General features: G+C 39.0%; 1 long non-coding RNA gene across 1 annotated transcript; it reads right to left on the bottom strand.

The window, feature by feature from the left end:
• Positions 1-4,098: 4,098 nt before the first annotated feature.
• Positions 4,099-6,518, bottom strand: LOC149979951 (uncharacterized). Its single transcript, XR_016483599.1, has 2 exons — positions 4,172-6,518; positions 4,099-4,136 (listed from the first exon to the last, which is right to left on the bottom strand). It is a non-coding gene; the product is annotated as an uncharacterized LOC149979951 (long non-coding RNA).
• Positions 6,519-6,735: the final 217 nt, after the last annotated feature.

Below are 6,735 nucleotides of genomic sequence, written 5' to 3'. Positions count from 1 at the left end.
GGAAGTTTACATACACTTAGGTTGGAGACATTAAAACTCATTTTTCAACCACTCCACAAATTTCTTAAACTATATTTTTGTCAAGTCGGTTAGTACGTTTACGTTTACTATGTGCGTGACACATTTTTCTAACAATTGTTTGCAGACAGATTATTTCACTTGTATCACAATTCCAGTGGGTCAGAAGTTTACATACACTAAGTTGACAGTGCCTTTAAACAGCCTGTAAAATTCCAGAAAATGATGTCATGGCTTTAGAAGCTTCTCATAGGCTAATTGACCTCATTTGAGTCAATTGGAGGTGTACCTGTGGATGTATTTCAAGGCCTACCTTCAAAGTCAGTGCCTCTTTGCTTGACCTCATGGGAAAATCAAATCAGCCAAGACCTCAGAAAATAAATTGTAGACCTCCACAAGTCTGGTTCATCCTTTTGAGCAATTTCCAAACAACTGAAGGTACCATGTTGATCTGTACAAACAATAGTACGCAAGTATAAACACCATGGGACCACACAGCTGTCATACCACTCAGGAAGGAGACGTGTTCTGTCTCCTAGAGATGAACGTACTTTGGTGCGAAAAGTGCCAATCCCAGAACAACAGCAAAGGACCTTGTGAAGATGCTGGAGGAAACCGGTACAAAAGTATCTATAACCATAGTAAAACGAGTCCTATATCGACATAACCTGAAAGGCCGCTCAGCAAGGAAGAAGCCACTGCTCCAAAACCGCCGTAAAAAAGCCAGACTACGGTTTGCAACTGCACATGGGGACAAAGATCGTACTTTTTGGAGAAATGTCCTCTGGTCTGATGAAACAAAAATAGAACTGTTTGACCATAATGACAATCGTTATGTTTGGAGGAAAAAGAGGACGCTTGCAAGCCGAAGAACACCATCCCAACCGAGAAGCACGGGGGTGGCAGCATCATGTTGTGCGGTGCTTTGCTGCAGGAGGGACTGGTGCACTTCACAAAATAGATGGCATCATGAGAATGGAAAGTTATGTGGATATATTGAAGAAACAGCTCAAGACATCAGTCAGGAAGTTAAAGCTTGATCACAAATGGGTCTTCCAAATGGACAAGGACCCCAAAGCATACTTCCAAAGTTGTAGCAAAATGGCTTAAGGACAACAAAGTCAAGGTATTGGAGTGGCCTTCACAAAGCTCTGAGCTCCCATAGATAATTTGTGGGCAGAACTGAAAAGCGTGTGCGAGCAAGGAAGCCTACCAACCTGACTCAGTTACACCAGCTCTGTCAGGAGGAATGGGCCAAAATTCACCCGACTTATTGTGGGAAGCCTGTGGAAGGCTTGGGTCAAACGTCGAAACGTTTGACCCTAGTTAAGCAAATTAAAAGTCAATACTATTAAATACCAATTGAATGTATGTAAACTTCTGACCCACTGGGAATGTGATGAAAGAAATAAAAGCTGAAATAAATAATTCTCTACTATTATTATGACATTTTCACATTCTTAAAATAAAGTGGTGATCCTAACTGACCTTAAAACAGGGCATTGTTACTAGGATTAAATGTCAGGAATTGTGAAAAATGTAGCTTAAATGTATTTGGCTAAGGTGTATGTAAACTTCCGACTTCAACTGTGTGTGTGTTTGTGTATATATACACACATAGATACATACAGTTAAAGTTATTTCAGCTTTTATTTCTTTCATCACATTCCCAGTGGGTCAGAAGTTTACATACACTCATTTAGCATTGCCTTTAATTTACTTACCTTGGGTCAAACGTTTCGGCGTTTGACCTAAGCCTTCCACAGGCTTCCCACAATAAATTGGGTGAATTTTGGCCCATTCCTCCTGACAGAGCTGGTGTAACTGAGTCAGGTTTGTAGTCCTCCTTGCTCGCACATGCTTTTCTGTTCTGCCCACAAATGTTGTATTTGATTGAGGTCAGGGCTTTGTGATGGCCACTCCAATACCTTGACTTTGTTGTCCTTAAGCCATTTTGCCACAACTTTGGAAGTATGCTTGAGGTCATTGTCCATTTGGAAGACCCATTTGCGACCAAGCTTTAACTTCCTGACTGATGTCTTGTGATGTTGCTTCAATATATCCACATAATTGTCCTTCTTGATGAAGCCATCTATTTTGTGAAGTGCACCAGTCCCTCCTGCATCAAAGCACCCCCACAACATGATGCTGCCAACCCCGTGCTTCACAGTATTGATGGTGTTCTTCGGCTTGCAAGCCTCCCCCTTTATCCTCCAGATGGTCATTATGGCCAAACAGTTCTATTTGTTTCATCAGACCAGACGACATTTCTCCAAAAAGTAAGATCTTTGTCCCCATGTGCAGTTGCAAACCGTAGTCTGGCTTTTTTATGATGGTTTTGGAGCAGAGGCTTCTTCCTTGCTGAGCGGCCTTTCAGGTTATGTTGATATAGGACTCGTTTAACTGTGGATATCGATACATTTGTGCCTGTTTCCTCCAGCGTCTTCACAAGGTCCTTTGCTGCTGTTCTGGGATTGATATGCACTTTTCGAACACAAGTACCTTCAACTCTAGGAGACAGAACCTGTCTCCTTCCTGAGTGGTATGATGGCTGCTTGGACCCATGGTGTTTTATACTTGCTTGTACATTTATTATATATTATTGTTTGTACAGATGAACGTGGTACATTCAGCATTTGGAAATTGCTCCCAAGGATGAACCAGACTTGTGGAGGTCTACAATTTTTTATCTGAGGTTTTGGCTGATTGCTTGACATCACAGGAAAATCAAAAGAAAAGAGGCACTGCGTTTGAAGGTAGGCCTTGAAATACATCCACAGGTACACCTCCAATTGACTCAAATAATGGAGTGATAATGTCAATTAGCCTATCAGAAGCTTCTAAAGCCATGACATAATTTTCTGAAATTTTCCAAGCTGTTTTAAGGCACAGTCAATTTAGTGTATGTAAACTTCTGACCCACTGGAATTGCGATACAGTGAAATAATCTGTAAACAATTGTTGGAAAAATGTATTGTCATGTACAAAGTAGATGTCCTAATAGACTTGCCAAAACTATAGTTTTGTTAACAAGAAATTTGTAGATTGGTTGAAAAATAGTTTTAATGACTCCAACCTAACTATGTATACTTCCGACTTCAACTGTGTATGTGTGTAATTAATTTATTTACTTCATTGTATGTACTTTTTATACAGTGCCTTTAGAAAGTATTCATACCCCTTGATTTATTCCACATTTTGATGTTACAGCCTGAATTTAAAATGGATGTATTAAATAAAAAATCTCACCCATCTACACACAATACATCATAATGAGAAAGTGAAAACACGTTTTTAGACATGTTTGAAAATGTATTGAAAAAGGAAATTAAATATTTCATTTACATAAGTATTCACACCCCTGAGTTGATACATGTTAGAACTTTTGGCAGCGATTGCAGCTGTGAGTCTTTCTGAATACGTCTCTTAAGAGCTTTGCAAATCAAATTTATTTATATAACTTCTTATATCAGCTGATGTCTCAAAGTGCTGTACAGAAACCCAGCCTAAAACCCCAAACATCAAGCAATGCAGGTGTAGAAGCACACCTGGATTGTACAATATCTGCACAAAGTTATTTTTTATTTTTTATTCTTCAAGCTCTGTCTAGTTGGTTGTTGATCATTGCTAGATTTTGCCATAGATTTTCAAGCCGATTTAATTCAAAACTGTAACTAGGCCACTCGGGAACAATCAATGTTGTCTTGATAAGTAACTCCTGTGTTTATTTGGCCTTGTGTTTTAGGTTATTGTCCTGCTGAAAGGTGAATTTGTCTCCCTGTGTCTGTTGGAAAGCAGACTGAACCAGGTTTTCCTCTAGGGTTTTGCCTGTGCTAAGCTCTTCTGTTTCTTTTATCCTCAAAAACTCTTTAGTCCTTGACGATGACAAGCATACCCATAACATGATGCAGCCACCACCATGCATGGAAATATGAAGAGAGGAATTCAGTGATGTGTTGTTGGATTTGCCCCAAACATAACGCTTTGTATTCATGACATAACGTTAATTTATTTTTGCAATTTTATTTTAGTGCCTTATTGCATTTAAAAAAATGCTGTACACTCATTTGGGTTAGTATTGTGGAGTAACTAGACTGTTGTTGATCCATCCTCAGTTCCTTCTATCACAGCCATTAAACTTTGTAACTGTCACCATTGGCCTCATGGTGATATCCCTGACATCCAAAGTGTAATTAATAACTTCACCATGCTCAAAAGGATATTCAATGTCTTTAATTTTTACCCATCTACCAATATGTGCCCGTTTTTGCGAGGCATTGGAAAACCTCCCTAGTCTTTGTGGTCGAGTCTTTGTTTGAAATTCACTGCTCGACTGATGAGGTAGTTATTCTAAAATCATTTTAAACAGTATTATTGCACACGAGTGAGTCCTTGCAATGTATTATGTGACTTGTTAAGCACATTTCTACTCCTGAACTTATTTCAGCTGGTCTTAACAGAGGTTGAATACTTATTGACTCGATACATTTCAGCTTTTAATTTGTAATTAATTTGTTTAAAAAATAATCTAAAAACATAATTCCACTTTGACATCATGGGGTTAGTCTGTGTAGGCCAGTAACACAAAATGTAAATATAATTCAGGCTGTAAAACAACAATGTGTAAAAAGTCAAGGTGTGTGAGTACTTTAAGGCACTGTAGTTATACAGAACACTCTGGATCTGATGGTCTAATTTCATATAAAAGCTATTCCTGATTAAATGTCTGTGTGGTTGTTTACAAAGATTATATTTTGGGTTGTTTACCAGATGGAATGCTGCTGACCGTGCAAGTCAAACATTTGTAATTCCAAACTTGCTCTACCCATGCACTCCACGGTGAAGTTTCCACTAGGTACAGATCTATGATCAGCTACCCCAATCCTAACCGTAACTATTAGTGGGGATAATGCAAAACTGACCTACTCCTACACAAGCATATTTGAAATGTTCTGCATGTCATTTACAGAGGTCAGAAGCCTCTGTAAGGTCAGGGGTATCCTACGAAGCAAGCTAGATCTACTCAGGGTTTTCTAAAGCTAACCAGCTTCAGTTAGCTTCATTTCAGCTCAGGCTTCTTTCGTACTACGACAGTGGGTATTGCTCCTCCATCTGCTGCTAACTAGCAGGCTTGTAAGTGCGAGTGCATGTCGCAAATGGCTAGTCGAACGCCGAACTTCATTGAGACAATGCTGAAATCAAAATGAAAGAAAATGTATCTTGCAAATTCAGCAGGCTATGGTGTGAAATAGTCTTTGTCATTTTTTTACTTATCATTAATGCCATCTTTGGTGTGCTTATCAATGCATAAGCACCTTTTTTCCCCACATCGGAGAAAAGAAAAGTTATACATTTCAAATGGGAAATTGGGCCCAGGTTAGTTCTGAAGGATTCATTGCCATATAAATGTAGGTGGCTCAAAGGTGAGCCACTTTCGTATGACCGGTTATCCTGAGTTGAACTCAGAGTTGACCAAAGTTACCTCGCTAACTTCTCAAACCTGCTTTGTAGGATAGCCCTCAGGTCACAGTAGCGCAGCCACTGTATACATATAATCAAGTGTTTTGAACATCATTGACAAGAATCCAAGTATCGGGAGCCCAAATCTCTCCATATAACTTAGAATGGCATTGAATAACATTAAGGCAAATCACTGGTTGGGATGGTATTTGTCCTGAGGTCTATTTAAAATTTTGGAACCAATTAGGTCCACTGTTACTTTAAGTGATTAACACAGCCGTTCACAAAGGTTCATTTGGAAGGGATGTAAATACAGCACAAATGTTGCTTTTATTATAATAAGGTGAAGATACCACCCAGTGTTCTCACTCTCGCCCCCTATCTTTGATAAACACTTTTTTTTTTTACAATTACATTCTGTCGTCCTGTCTCAACTTATTTACCCAAATTGGTACATCTGGACCAAAGCCGGTCTGTTAAAAAACTCATCCCTATGTGTGGGGTAACTGGGGAGGGAGGAGCGCACAAAATCCATATTATTGTCTATGGAGCCTCTGGTCCAGGCAATTCGAAAGAAATTACACCAATATCTCTCAATTCTATGGATCTTGTCATCTCATTATACGCCTACGTTATGTTACTTTTTGTAGACAATGTATCTCAATCCCTCCCAAACGCTTTGAAGATCATAGACAAATTCAGCTACATAGTTCAATGCTTCCCTTGTCTCTCCCTTCTGGCTATTGAAAAAAAATCCATAGTGCAGTTTTGAAATGTAAACTCAACAAAAAAAAGAACCGTCTGGTGCAGTCCATGAGTAGGAGATGCACTGCAGTACTTAATGCTGCTGGTGGCCACACCAGATACTCACTGTTTCTTTTGATTTCGACCGCACTTTTGTTCAGGGACACATTATTCAATTTCTGTTAGTCACATGTCTGTGGAACTTGTTCAGTTTATGTCTCAGTTGTTGAATCTTGTTATGTTCATACAAATATTTACACATTAAGTTTGCTGAAAATAAACGCAGTTGACAGTGAGAGGACGTTTCTTTTTTTACTGAGTTTATTTGGTAAGTTAAGCAATCACTGATAAAATTAACAAACTTACAAAGAGTGAAAGAGAAGGAAGATTATCCGTACATGTCACGCCCTAACCTTAGAGAGACGTTTTATTTCTCTATTTGGTAAGGTCAGGGTGTGATGTAGGGTGGGCATTCTATGTTTTATATTTCTTTGTGTTTGGCCAGGTGTGGTT

The sequence above is a fragment of the Oncorhynchus mykiss genome, chromosome 10, assembly GCF_057628025.1.
Source record: "Oncorhynchus mykiss isolate SJ-2025 chromosome 10, ASM5762802v1, whole genome shotgun sequence".
Classification (NCBI taxonomy): Eukaryota; Metazoa; Chordata; class Actinopteri; order Salmoniformes; family Salmonidae; genus Oncorhynchus; species Oncorhynchus mykiss.
The sequence above is the reverse complement of the archived record's forward strand: the minus strand, read 5'-3'. Positions and strand labels throughout refer to the sequence as shown.